Here is a 15,405-nt window from a genome sequence, read left to right on the forward strand (position 1 = left end):
CTAAAGGCTGCATTACAGTAAAGTGATGTCATGTTCTGAGCTCAGCAGACTGTTGTCATTATATCCACATTACTGATGATTATTGATCTAAATCTCATTGTGTAAATATTTTGGGAATGCAGCAATTGTCAACCCTACAATATCGGTATCGAGGTATTTGGTCAAAAATATTGTGATATTTGATTTTCTCTATCTCGCCCAACCCTAGGTCCAATCATTTCAGATTGGTTTCTTGAACATGACAATGAGTTCACTGGACTAAAATGGCCCCCCCAGTCACCAGATCTCAACCCAATAGAAGGTCTTTGGGAGGTGGTGGAACGGGAGCTTCGTGCCCTGGATGTGCATCCCCCAAATCTCCATCAACTGTAAGACCCTCTCCTCTCAGTATGGGCCAACATTTCTAAAGAATGCTTCCAGCTCCTTGTTGGATCAATGCCACCAAGAAGGGGGTCGAAAGGGGGTCAAACAGGGTCTTAGTAGGGTGTTCCTAATAATCCTTTAGGGGAGGGGACATGATGGACCCTTCAGGACAGGTCTTTAGGTATTAGTATTAGTAGGGTGGTCCTAATAATCCTTTAGGGGAGGGGACATGATGGACCCTTCAGGACAGGTCTTTAGGTATTAGTAGGGTGTTCCTAATAACCCTTTAGGGGAGGGGACATGATGGACCCTTCAGGACAGGTCTTTAGGTATTAGTATTAGTAGGGTGTTCCTAATAACCCTTTAGGGGAGGGGACATGATGGACCCTTCAGGACATGTCTTTAGGTATTAGTAGGGTGTTCCTAATAATCCTTTAGGGGAGGGGACATGATGGACCCTTCAGGACAGGTCTTTAGGTATTAGTAGGGTGTTCCTAATAATCCTTTAGGGGAGGGACATGATGGACTCTTAGTCGAGGGCTTTAGGTATTAGTATTAGTAGGGTGTTCCTAATAATCCCTTTAAGGGGACATATGGACCTTCAGGATATGTCTTTTAGGTATGGTAGGGTGTTCCTAATAATCCTTTAGGGGAGGGGACATGATGGACCCTTCAGGACAGGTCTTTAGGTATTAGTAGGGTGTTCCTAATAATCCTTTAGGGGAGGGGACATGATGGACCCTTCAGGACAGGACTTTAGGTATTAGTATTAGTAGGGTGTTACACCTTTGGGGGGGGGACATGATGGACCCTTTTAGGACATGGTCTTTAGGTATTAGTAGGGTGTTCCTAATAATCCTTTAGGTGAGGGGACATGATGGACCCTTCAGGACAGGACTTTAGGTATTAGTATTAGTAGGGTGTTCCTAATAACCCTTTAGGGGAGGGGACATGATGGACCCTTCAGGACAGGTCTTTAGGTATTAGTATTAGTAGGGTGTTCCTAATAATCCTTTAGGGGAGGGGACATGATGGACCCTTCAGGACAGGTCTTTAGGTATTAGTATTAGTAGGGTGTTTTTAAACCCTTAGGGGGACATGATGGACCTTCAGGACAGGACTTTAAGGTATTAGTAGGGTGTTCCTAATAATCCTTTTGGGGGAGAGGGACATGATGGACCCTTCAGGACAGGTTTTAGGTAGTAGTATTTATTAGTAGGGTGTTCCTAATAATCCTTTAGGGGAGGGACATGATGGACCCTTCAGGACATGAGTCTTTAGGTAGTAGTAGGGTGTTTCTAATAGTCCTTTAGGGGAGGGACATGATGGACCCTTCAGGTTAAGGACTTTAGGTATTAGTATTAGTAGGGTGTTCTAATAATCCTTTGGAGTGAGGGACATGATGGACTCTTCAGGACAGGTCTTTAGGTATTAGTATTAGTAGGGTGTTCCTAATAGCCCTTTAGAGGGACATGATGGACTCTTTAAATTAGGTCTTTGGAGTATTATTGAAGTAGAGATTGATTTCCCTAATAATCCTTTTAGGTGAGGGACATGATGGACTCTTCAGGACAAGGTCTTTAGGTATTAAAAATTATTAGTAGGGTGTTCCTAATAACCCTTTAGGAGGGACGGGATGGGATTGATGGGGTGGGGTTTCGAGAATAACCCACTTTAGGCTATTTCCATTCCATTTCTTCCATTTCCTTCTTGATGTCCATTGTCCTCCACGACCTCGATCCATTTCCATTCCTGAACCCTGGGTTTCCCTGGTGGGCTCAGGTTTCCACTATTTTCCTGGTTTCGTTCCTTCTTTCTATCTTTGTTTGTCCGTTCTTCCTCTTTTCCTTCCTGTCTGTCTGTCCTTGTCTCCTCCATGTCTCCTTCCTGTCTGTCGGTCCTTGTGTCCTCGTTGTCCATGTCCATGCTCTGGGTCGGTCCTCCAGTTAGTTCCTCTCCACTTCCTTGGGTCGGTCTCCATTTCCATTCTTCTGGGCCGGATCCGTTCCATCCATACTGGTCGTGCTCCGTTTCCATGCCTTCACGTCTGGGTTTCGTTTCGGGTCTGTGGGGCTCATGTGCGTCTGGGTGTGTGTGATTCCATGCGTCTGGGCTCGGTCATGTGTTCCATCCATGCGTCTTGTGTGTCGTGTCCGGGTCTGGGTTTCAGGTGTGTTGTCCTGTGGTCTGCTTGTCCATCCTGTGTCCTGTCTGTCTGTCTGTGTGTCTGTGTGCCTGTGTGTCTTGTGTCTTGTCTCTGTCTGTGTCTGTCTTTTCGTTGTCCTCATTCGGATCCATTCTTCCATCCTGCTCAGGCTTCCTTCCTTTTCCGTGCCACTGGGCTGGGGTTATGGTGGGTTCTTCCTGGGTCCCTCCATCCATCTTCCATTCCTGGGGTTGTGCGTTCTTCCTTTTCCTCGTTATTGGGTTCCTTCCTTCTGGGTGCCTGCTGCTGCGGTGGGATGTTCTGGGTTACTGCTACTGCTGCTACTGCCTTCGCGGAACGTGTTGCTGCGAGATTTTCTACGCTGCTACTGCTACCGCTGCTGCTGCGCCGCTGGTGCGGGACGTGCTTTCACCAGATTTTACTACTTTGCTGCCTGTGCTACTACTGCTACACTCATGGGGCAGGGGCATGTTACTACAGATTTTCGCACCACTGCTGCTGCTGCTGCCGCGCCAGAGCCGGAGACAATGTTTACTACAGATTTGCTACTACTACTCGCTGCTGCTGCGCTTTTAAGCATAGGGCGGAGCATGGCGCACCACAGGTGCACCGCTGCTGCTGCTGCTGCTTATACTACTTTTCACGCATAGGCTGGGACGCTACTGCCAGATTGCTACTGCGCTACTATTTTACACTTTCGCCAGAGCGGGACCATTATGCTACGTTTTACTACTACTACTACTGGCCCGCTACTACTGCACTACTACGCTGCGCCCGGAGGCCGAGGCAATACTGCAGGTCACTACTACTGCCATCACGGTGCTGCTACTCTAACTGTACTTCTACTACTCTAACTTTGTACTAATACTACTCCTTTGTACTACTACTACTACTCTAACAGCATACTACTACTCTAACTGTAGTTCTACTGCTCTAACTGTGCTTCTACTACTCTTCAGCTGTACTGCTGCTAACGCTGCTGTACTACTGCCTCTGGCGCTGCTACTGACTACTGTACTACTACTACCCTCTAGCTTCCAGCGGTTACTACTCTAACTGTACTACTACTCTAACTGGGGTGCCGCAGCCTAACTGTGCTACTAAAACACTGCTGTGCTTCTACCACTACTCTAGCGGCACTACTACTACTACTGCCGTTACTTCCTACTGCTCCTAGCACAATACTTCTACTGCTCTAACTGTTACTACTACTGCTCCTGCTGTACTACTACTACTCTAACTGTACTTCTACTACTCCCTACAACTGTAGCGCATGTATGCGAAGTGAACTTTCAGGTCCTTTAAAATCCCCAGACCTGATACACACGAGAACGTTGGGACTTAGTTTGAGGCCAATGAATCTTTTACATGGTTTGGCTTTACTAGCAGATGTCCCACTTATTATTTATGAATAGAGGGTGGATAAGACGAGTGGGTAAAACTCAACAAACTGGCAGCAAGCTTGTGGAGGATACTTTGGCGTTTATTTAAGTCCAAGTTTTCAGGGGATTCTACCAAATACTAAGGCAGTTAATGCTTATGCTTCTGACTTTGTTGATGAAATTGATAAAGAAAATACATAAAAATTCTCCTAAACCGATTCCGGCATTTAACAAATGCAAAAATATGTTAAAGGGTGATAGAATACAAAAGCCGGTTTTGCACCTGTCATGGTTGGATAGCGCACAGTTGATTGATTGATTCGGTAAATAGGACATACATAAAGCTCAAGTCCATTGACACCCTTTACTACAGAAAATTTCATATTTTGAACTGCGAAAACGAAGCGAGATCCAACAAAGAGGCTGGAAGTTGGCGTCGACCTCCCAAAACCCGGAACCTTTGTAAGCCCCAGGCCTGTACAGGCTACACCACTGACCTGGGATCGGAGTGAGTCTTCCAGGATCTAGGTTGAAGTGCTATTCCGCTATTCCATTAAGAATTCGCTTCTGAAACTTTTTTGTCACGAAATCAACTATGGCAGGGACTCAAATATGGGCCACTTCTGAAAATGGATAATCCCATGTGCTAATATTGTCCAACTGTGTGTGAATTCAGCTGCGATTGCTGCCTGTGTTGTTGCCTGTCGCCACCGACCTGCCTTCCTTCACAGACCCGACCTGCTGTAAGTGCCAGAGCTCGTCCACGACTGGCAGCCCGCAGCACTCCATACCAGCGCCAAAGCACGGTTTTGGATAATGGACTACCAAACACAGCTGCCCTGACAGAGCTCAGGACCTGCAGCTCCCCTCTTCCCTGCTAGCTAAATTACCCGGTGTATGTGGTGGAGGTCAGCGAGGCTATACGCCAGCAATCTCTTACCACAGGTTCCAGTTAATCTTTTAATGTAGTGTAATTATAATGTGTTGAGTTATTTAAACAAGCGATTGGGGGAAATAAGCGCTGGCTTGTCCATGAGAGTCTCATTGATAGAGCCTGCGAAGCTGGATGCAGCTCTATCAATGTAAGGAGCTAGCTAGCCAGCCTCCTCTTAAATTCCTCTGAAATTGCAAATAGTATGTTGAATCAGGACACCGTTGTTAGCTTTATATAAAACCACTTTAGGAGATGTTATTATTAAGGAGTAAAAGGGGAGAAATTCAAAACTGTCATATATACTTTGAATTAAAGCCGAAAAGGAAGCTAACTATCCGTGATTTGTAGCTAGGTTGAAGGGACAGTGCACGTAACGAGCACCTAGCTAGTGCTTTACAAGTAATTAATTACTTGAAATTGGACACGTTATTAGAGTTTATAAGACATATAAGTTAGATGTATATGAAAGTGGTGAGGTTGAAGCTTAAATATAGTAATTAAAGAAAGGAAGCTAAGTATCGTGATTGTGCTGGGATTAAGAGAGGACGATCCCGGCTAACTAAACACTTAGTCTTCCCACAAATATTATTCATTAACTTGAAATCAGACACCGTTGTGGCTTTATAAGACCTTTAATTAGATTTTGTATATAAGTGATTGACATGTAGTAGCAACATGTGGTAACAGATTGCTGGTGTAACAAGCTACGCTGGGAGCACTCTCCACCTGACAGACCATTTAGCGCTTCCAGCGGGAAGGGGAGTTGAAGGATCCTGGAGCTCTGTCAGGGCAGCGGTGTTGGTAATCCCCTGGGGCTGCAGCCATTAGAGCCGAGCTCAAGAATTACCTCATAACGGGCGAGGGGCTTGGAAGAGCAGGGGCCCGAGGCGCTTTACCAGCGGCTGGGCGAACTCCGAGCACAGTCTTTCAATTTTGCAATTCCAGCCATCAATTTTCGGTATAAGCGGCCCATATTTGAGGCTTTTATGGTTGCATTTCTTAAAAAAGATCTCAGAGTGAGTTGTATACCGAAATAGCCGACAAACAAGACTACGGGGGAAAATATGAGCCTGCTGTCCCGAGTCTCCAGCCAATGTGTTCTATGGTTTGCTCAAACCAACGGGCGTAGCACGTTGCCCTGAATTCATCTATAGCGGAGGAAAGCTCTTATCAAAGGAGTCATCATTAGGAGAAGTTGGATTAGGGACTAATAAAAGTATATTTGGACATTTTCAGCCCAACCAGTATTACATACCCCGAACTAGGGAGACCAAGGGACAGTGTAAAAATACCCTATATACCTATCCCGTATATTTATTTGACTAAAACAGGAAAGTTTACTCTGATTTAATGTATGACAGTAAGAAATAAAGTTTTGTGTTTTTTTTGAAGTAGAAGATGTAAATATCTGTGGTTTCAACTGTACATCAGTTGCTCTGTTTAAGGAGTCATGTTCACTAACTTGTCCATAGAGCAATAATCCCACTAAATCTTACAGCCAAATCTCGTTTTTTAAAGCGGATCAATGGCGGGTATTAATTAATAGTATAGACAAAGGCCAGATACTTCCTTTCACGATATAGTATAGGCATAGTGCTGTGTGGGTACTATTACTACACTGGGTATAGGGCGCAGTATTATGGTACTATTACTACCAGGTACCGTGCTGTGGTATATTACTACAGGTATATGGTGCTGTGTGGTACTATTACACTACAGGTATAGGGTTGTGTGGTACTAATACTACAGGTATAGTGCTGTGTGTGGTACCTATTACTACGGAGTATTGAGGCTACTACTTGTATTAACAATGTGTCAAATATGTGTCTCTGTCAGATGAGAGCGGCATCAGCTTTGAGAACATAGTAGCGACGAAAACATTGGGGAGTCCACAAGGAGAATAGATCCACAAGCCAGGGTGAGACCTCTCATTGCTTACTGCTTAATAGGTACTATAGCTACCTAATAGCTTCTGTCCTGCGGGTCTGCTACTTAGTACTAGGAGATATGGAGAGTGTGAAAGTACTTCCAGACAGATGAGGAAACACAAATTAAAGCCTCATTTTGATGAATTCACTCCCAATGGGCCGACCTGAGCAAACAGTTGATATAAAAGGCAGGGGTTAAAGAGACTTTGTTGTTCCGACTTCAGCAGGCGTTCATTTTGCATATTCCGGCGGGAAACTCGGTTACGTGTGTCAACAACTCATGAACGCTATCGTCTCTCTGTTTCTCTGTCTGTCTGTCTGTCTCTACTGTTTTCTTCTGTCTATCTCTCTCTCTCTCTTCGGTCGATCTGTCTGTCTGTTTGTCTGTCTCTCTGTCTGTCTGTCTGTCTCACTGCTCTAATACGCACTAGCATGCCGCTGAGCATCCATGTCATGCTCTCTACCACCAACGGGTCATGCGTATCTCTGCCTGTCTGTGTAGTCGGTGGCGTTGGCAGGTGGCAAAGTGTTGGGATCAGGCAACACCGAGGCTCGCTCGCGCAGGGGGGTGAGATAACACCACCAACACATCTCGCTCAATATGCATAAATCTACAGCTAATGTTAATGCTAATTCCTAACACTAGCAGCTAGGAGGTTAAACCTTAAACCCAGTCTGTTGTTGTTTTTAAATGTTTGACTGGACTTTGGCCCTTGTAAGCCAGCGAACAGGCTGGAATCCTCAAAGGATCACAAGAGCTGCTGCATGACTGGAGACTGTAAAAGTTACATTTTGGTGAAGCCTCTTTTTGCCCAAAATGTTTTTTTCTGTGAAAGGAGCCAAACTGTGGAACTGAAGCCCACCACAAATATAGGGGCTCTCACTAAACTGCCACCTTTAAAAAACTATAAAAGCATGGTTATTACATTGCTTAGCAGCAGTGTGATCATAGCCATATGAAATGTAGCAATAAGCTATTGTGTATGTGAGGTTAGTGCATCTGTGTGAGAGTTCGGTGAATGTGTTTATTTACTACCTGTTTTTGTGCTGCAACTGGTTTCTTGACGTTTATTGCTGTATTAATTGTAAAAAATGTATTCCTTTATTATTTTTAGCTGTTAAAAAGCCCTCCCACTAGGGACAGGGTGTTCGCAGAATCAGCCATATGGCTGCAAGCACTGTGATACAGAGGCAGCCAGTTGTTGTTATATGTAGCAATCTATGTTTTGTTCCGTCCCTATTTATTAAACTACAAATAACTCATAAACCTCGGGCCTTTTTTCTCTCGCTTGCTTCTTCCAGCAAATTCCTGGCAGGAGGAGCCGGTCCGTCCGATCGACCAGAGCTGCCTGGGAGTACACCCGCTGACCATACAGGCCCGGCTCCCCACTACGGTGGAGACTCCATCAGCCACTTTCACAGCATCCGCCCGTCACCGATCGATCCCACGACCCAACAATAACCTGCGCTGTTTTCCAGACCTGCAGGGAAGAAAGCCATCTCACCATCCACAAAGCGCGACAGGCGCTATTACTACACCGTAAGGGGAGGTGATCGGGTGAAGACCTACGAGGTTGGGGACGCTGGGCTGAAGCTCACCATTGCGCGCTTCATTGGTAGAAGACCGCTTTAAACAGGGCGTCAAACTCAGTTTCCCAAGGGCCACACTGGAAAATGAAAAAAATCACACCAATGGCCAGACAGGAGGTTATTGACCTCTTTTGTCAGAAAAAAGTAATATTTTGACTGTATTTTTGCATGCTCCACATATTGTAGTCTTCACCCGCTACATTTTCGGCCTCATAAAGCCCAAATAAGTCCCTCAGCCAGCTGACATCGTTGAGAAAAGCACAAAAATTGTCGAAGGGCTTACGTGCTTCAACGCTTATGATAAGCAGCAAGACGCTCTGACCCTTAATGTTAAGATGGGATACCAAAATTCAAAGGAAGTAGTTGGGTACCAATAGCGCCAGGTGCCAATAAGGACACCGATGCCAAGCGTAAAGCCGTACTGAATAAAGAAGGAAAATTTACACTTGACTTTACACTACACCTGACAGCAGATGCTTGCCTAGCGCTAGCGGCTTGTAAATGTGACGACGTTAAAAGAGTGTAAAGGAGACTGTTATTTCTCTGTAGAGGACTCCAGCACAGGAGTCTGCTCTACAGCTGCTGTTGCTGAATTAAACAACACAGGCCGGATTTGCGCTCACTTGAAACTGATAGCCCTCATGGTGCTTTCAAATTTATTGCTAAATACCCTTTTACCCATCTGGTGGCGTTTTGTTTTGTCGTTCAGCAGCAATTTACTTGGTGAGATAAGTTATTGTGGTATAAGTTATGGATTAGAAGTATAGTAATAGTATTATTAAATCCTATAATTTTAACCATATGGCCCGACTGTTTACACTACCCTTCTATTTTTTTCTTTTTAAACTTTATTAAAAGGAGTACCCGTTTAAGCACCGACACCCGTTTAAAAGTATCGGCTTTTAGCACGGTATCAGAAAACCCAAGCGATCCCAACCCTGCCCCAAAGTAGATAGATCACGAAGTCTTGGGTCCATCAGGTTCTGATGTGGTGGAAACGGAAACCACGTAAACTGGCTCCACCGTGAGGAGGAGAGGTTTCACCGGCATGCGGCTTCTTCAAGTGCGAGAACCTGCTGAAGGCCGGCTACATCCACGCACCGGTCAACACGGTCCACCTTCTCTGAACAGTGCTACTCACGTGTTGAGGAGCCTCTGTGGAGAGTGAGTGACAGCAACACCCTAAGCTAGCTCTGGTTTCTTATGTGGTCTATTCTCTAGGGGGGTTACAATCAACTTACGCACTCCACGTGGCAACAATGTACACACAGAAGATTGCGCCATGAATGTACGTAAACAGGCTTATACAACCTATGGGTTTGAACTAAAGAGTAGACAAGTAGCAAGAGACCACGGAACAACAGTTTTTCGTAACATCAGGCAGTGTATTAGCAAGAATGCTGCTATCCTTTTAAACAATGCAACAAGACTTAACAACCATAAATTAGCAGAGAAACAGCTTAAGCAGCGCGACCTCTAAGCTCACACACCAGTGAAAGGCGTTCACCCCATTGGCTAAGTCCTGCAGCCTTGAAGGGTTTGGAATCTGGCCTGCTGCCCTTTGCTGCGTGTCATTCCCCATCTCTCCCTCTCTCCCTTTCATATCTATCCTTTCAATTAAAGGGAAAAGCCCCAAAAAATAATCTTTAAAAGAAAACAACACAAACTAAAATATAATCCCCAAAATACAGTCTATTCTTTTTGGCCGACAACAGTTCAAACGTTTCCAATAAAATTCAGTCGAACGTGATGCGTAAGCGACAAAGGTTTTACGGTGCATCCTAAAGTCCTAAAACAGCTGTTAAGTAAAATGAAATTTTTTGCATGAAAATCAAGATGGCCCGACTTCATGTCCAGGTGGAACATTTTCCAAAAATGCTCCGTGGACTTCAAGATGAGACCTATGTTCCCTCAAAATTTGGTATATTAACTTCTCATTTTTTTCCAGTATCATGGATCTCAGTTAGAGCATGGAGACCCTGGTGACGCCTAACCCCATCACTGTCAGATCTTTGTATTTTTCACCAGGTCTGACAATTTAGTTTCGTAGTTTTCATGCATTCTAACCCCCCAAACTTCAAAAATCTTTAACACATGCGACAACACAAGGTTTTAAAAAGTATTAAAAGGTAGTAAATCAAATTAGTAAAATGAAGGCCATTAAAAGGTATTAAAAGGTATTAATCACCATTTTACGAGGTATTGTTTGTGTGATATTATATCCTATACTGCATCGGGTGATAGCCTGACAAGCCAGCCAGCCCCACATCCAGATGTTGGGTCTGGGAACTCCCCATTGGTCAGGGCTCAATCCGAGGGGCGGGATAAACGGTTGTCTTTCAAATTCCCTCTGCACGTAATAGGATAGCGCTCCAACCAGGCAGAGCCGGAAGAAGGTAAGCGGAGCTAGTTAGTTGGTAGATTAAACTTTTTGTACGGTATCCGTTGGACGAAACTCTGATATATCTTCCTTTTTTAAGAATGACTTCAGAGCCGTTCTTTGTTCTTTTCTCAAAGCTGAACTCCAAGTCTTCAAGTCAGTACGAAGACCGATTCCAAGGACCGCTGTTAGCCAGCAGAAGCTTCAGGGCTCCAGACTGCGACCAAATGGCGCATTTTCCGACCAAAATGTGAGAGTGTCGTCTGAATTTTACATCCAGTCGCTAGCATCCAGTAAGATTTGCCCCCTTTTTTACACGTTAACGCGAATTTTGGTACACCAGAGTGCGTAGCACAAGCTTATCTGCCTCTCTGAAAATTGACAGAGCCGGGCTCTGACATAAGCACACACACAGCACACCGACGCGCATGAACAAGCAACACACCAGAGCTGCAGACGTGCAAAACCCTGTCGGCTCTGCAGTTTTGTTGAAGTCACAGTGAGTCACGGAAATAAAGTGGTTTTCAGGTGTGGATTTACAGTTTTTCCTACTCACGCAGACAGCGTTTGCTCGCGATATGATATTAGGATATGTATGGCGAGCGAAGCGGTTCGCGGTGCTGTGCGACGTATACACTTCGGAGACGAGCAGCCAAGGCACAACAGTGGTTTCTATGCCCTGGTGACTGACTGACAGGCTGAGGTTGTAAGGCAAGGCAACTTTATTTCTACAGCACCGCTCCAGCAACAAGGCAATTCAAAGTGCTTTACAGAAACATTAAAGAGCAATTAAAAACGGTCATGATGAAAATAAAACAGGCTAAAAAATAATATACAAATAAAATAATAAACAAAACAAAACAAAAAATATATATATATATATAATTTATAATTTTATAAATTATAAATTTAAATAATTTTTATATATATAATTCTTTACTGTCATGAACAGCCGATGGGGGCGGTTTACCGTATATTTTTGCATCTTTCAAAGTGACACTGAATTTGAAACAGCACATTGTAATTTCTGCCTCATTATCAAAGTATTTATTTAGTAATACAGTGGAAATTAGTAGAAATGTGAATATTTGGTTAGCATGTTGATTTCACGGTGTGCCCCTAAATTTTCTGGTTGTGCACCTAAAATTTTCAGTTGGGGGCCACTGAGCTCCTAGTGAAAAAGTTAGTCTGGAGCCCCTGAGCTTTGTTTTCAAGTTGTTTATCCCACAAAGATGATGACCAGAGATCCTGAGTGGTGCATCACACAGATGAAGAGTAGTGTGCAAACGTTCCTCCAGGGCAGGCAGTTGGCAGGTGGCATCTCAGCTGGTAAGAGAATATTGTATAGGGACAGTAGAAGTCGATTATTCGGTTATTCCGATTGATTAATGACATGTGCTGTGCTGTGTGGAAATGTCATTGTTTTTACCTAAATAATTTATTTAAACAAGTTCTGAAAAATCTACTAATTAGAATAGTTTTCTGCAGAGGGTGGGGGTGTTGAACGTCAAAAGTAACGTTACCTGAAACCAGCGGGTAGATTCTTTTTACCATCTCACATCACACTTTCAGTCACTATGACCACTACTACTACTGGCAGAAACATTGATTGCGCCAAAATATGAACAATAACGGTTGCTGTCAACGGGGCTTATCTGCTAATGTTAGCTACCAACCTTAAAACCATCCAGCAAATAGCGACGGTGCCGTTACCTGAAACCGGTGATTTAACATCACCCGCTCATTTTACATACGGTTTAACAACAAAACAGAACGCTGAGTGAACATTACAAGCTACGTTTGTCATGTTGGTTTTGAGCGGTATGCACCCTAGTGGGGAAGAAAAGCACTTCCCATGAGATCACAGGTTCACTTAGTTTCAAATGGTCAGAATGACATCACAAGTTCAAACGGTGAATGCTTGTTTGCTTGTCTGTGTGTATGTCTGTTTTCTTGTATGTCACTTGCCTCATGGAATATTTTCTATGTGTACTCATTTGCGTGTCTGTACATACAGAAGAAGGTTCAGTTAGTTTGAAGTGGTTATAATGGCATCAGTGAATGTTTGTTTCTTTGAACTGCTTTAATTTATCATTTTATTTCATCTATACATTTTATTCTAAAGGTGAAATGAATGCAAAATGGGTTAGGGTTGCAAGATGTATCCAAAGTCTCAATGAGTGAGTCTCAATCTATTCTGTTGACTTTCCCTATCTACATTGTTCTGGCCTAGTTCTGGTGTAGTTTTATAAATCTCAAACTCCATTTAATGGTTAGAAAACGTGTTGCTGTATAAACCTGCAACTCAATGGCGTTTTGGTTTTAAAAAATATTGAGAAGGTATTAAAAATGGTATTGAATTTACCTCCAGGATTTCTTTTTATACACTGGACGAAGGAAAAATAATAATAATCCTTACAAAAACAATAGGTTCCTCGCACTTTCAGTGCAAGGCACGTTGGGGACTTTACACTGAATATTAATATTAATATTAATATTAATATTAATATTAATAATAATGTGACTCCTGGTGTCTGTCAGATCTGGGCGTGATGACTCTGCAGGATCTGGAAGAAGACTCCAGTCCACTGGGTCCGGTCCCGGGCCCCCAGAGGACCCCGCTGTCCCCCCGGACCCCCAGAGGCCCCCCCCCTTCCCCTACCTGTACCCCGTCCCTCACCCCCTCCCCCTCCCCCCGCCACCGGCCTGGGGGGAAACAGGAAGTCAGCACAGCGAAGGTAAAACTACAGAGATCAACACTGAATCCTCCTTCTCTACCTTGCTCCTCTCTCCTTTCATCCTTCCTTCCTTCTCTCATCTTCTCTCCTTCCCTACCTACCTCCTCTCTCCTTCCTTCCTTCTCTCATCTTCTCTCCTTCCCTACCTACCTCCTCTCTCCTTCCTTCCTTCTCTCATCTTCTCTCCTTCCCTACCTACCTCCTCTCTCCTTCCTTCCTTCTCTCATCTTCTCTCCTTCCCTACCTACCTCCTCTCTCCTTTCATCCTTCCTTCCTTCTCTCATCTTCTCTCCTTCCCTACCTACCTCCTCTCTCCTTTCATCCTTCTTTCCTTCTCTCGTCTTCTCTCCTTCCCTACCTACTTCCTTTCCTCCGTCCATATACTAACCTAAACATGTACATAAACTCTAGAGCATACTTGCCAATACCTGGTTTTGAAAATCCAGGAGATTTGTGGCATTTGGGCATGTGTGACCGGGGCGGGGGCAGGTACTGTTACCTCCTTAAAAATCATAATTTTTGCATTATCAGAGTTTTTTTTCCAGGCAGACAATATAGCTATCTCTCGTCTCAGGGGGTCATTCGAAAATACTACCGTGTTTCTGCTGATACAAAGCTCAATGCTAATCGGTGAAGTATCCCTTTAAGCGTATTGTAAGTATTAAGTGAGGTCAGCTTGCATCATGTTTTCGTGCCGCTGTGTTTTAACGTGCTGGATGATGTCATTTTTCCCACTGTGCACTACATTAAAATCAATGCGACACACCTTACAAAAAGCGTGGAGGTTGTTGATATGACTAGGTAAGATGCATTTAAGTTGTTGCGCCCAACACTGTTGAAATTTACAGCTACAGTGGGGAGAACTGTATTTGATACACAGCATATAGAGGTCTGTATTTTTATCATAGGTACACTTCAATTGTGAGAGACGGAATCTAAAACAAAAATCCAGAAAATCACATTGTGATTTTTAAATAATTAATTTGCATTTTATTGCATGACATAAGTATTTGATCACCTACCAACCAGTAAGAATTCCGGCTCTCACAGACCTGTTAGTTTTTCTTTAAGAAGCCCTCCTGTTCTCCACTCATTACCTGTATTAACTGCACCTGTTTGAACTCGTTACCTGTATAAAGACACCTGTCACACACTCAAACAGACTCCAACCTCTCCAAATGGCCAAGACCAGAGAGCTGTGTGAGGGACATCAGGGGATAAAACTGTAGACCTGCACAAGGCTGGGATGGGCTACAGGACAATAGGCAAGCAGCTTGGTGAGAGAGCAACAACTGTTGCGCAATTATTAGAAATGGAAGTTACATTAGATGTTTTGACATTAGACAAACATATTGGTCTGATTAATTATAAAGGAGTTTGGGCCGTGCTGCAAATTACGGGAGTTTCCCGGGGGAAATAACAAACCGGGAGATAGGGCTAAGGCTCCGGGAGTAAAAAGGGGAGTGTTTGCAGGTATGCTCCAGAGATGAATGGATGAGTCATCATGGATGTTAGAGCTGTAGAGGTGAATGGATGAGTCATCGTGGATGTTAGAGCTGTAGAGGTGAATGGATGAGTCATCGTGGATGTTAGAGCTGTAGAGATGAATGGATGAGTCATACGTGGATGTTAGAGCTGTAGAGGTGAATGGATGAGTCATCGTGGATGTTAAGAGCTGTAGAGGTGAATGGATGAGTCATGCGTGGATGTTAGAGCTGTAGAGATGAATGGATGAGTCATGCGTGGATGTTAGAGCTGTAGAGATGAATGGATGAGTCATCATGGATGTTAGAGCTGTAGAGATGAATGGATGAGTCATCGTGGATGTTAGAGCTGTAGAGGTGAATGGATGAGTCATGGGGCGTGGATGTTAGAGCTGTAGAGATGAATGGATGAGTCATCGTGGATGTTAGAGCTGTAGAG

Source organism: Perca fluviatilis, chromosome 2 (genome assembly GCF_010015445.1).
Source record: "Perca fluviatilis chromosome 2, GENO_Pfluv_1.0, whole genome shotgun sequence".
NCBI classification, from domain to species: domain Eukaryota; kingdom Metazoa; phylum Chordata; class Actinopteri; order Perciformes; family Percidae; genus Perca; species Perca fluviatilis.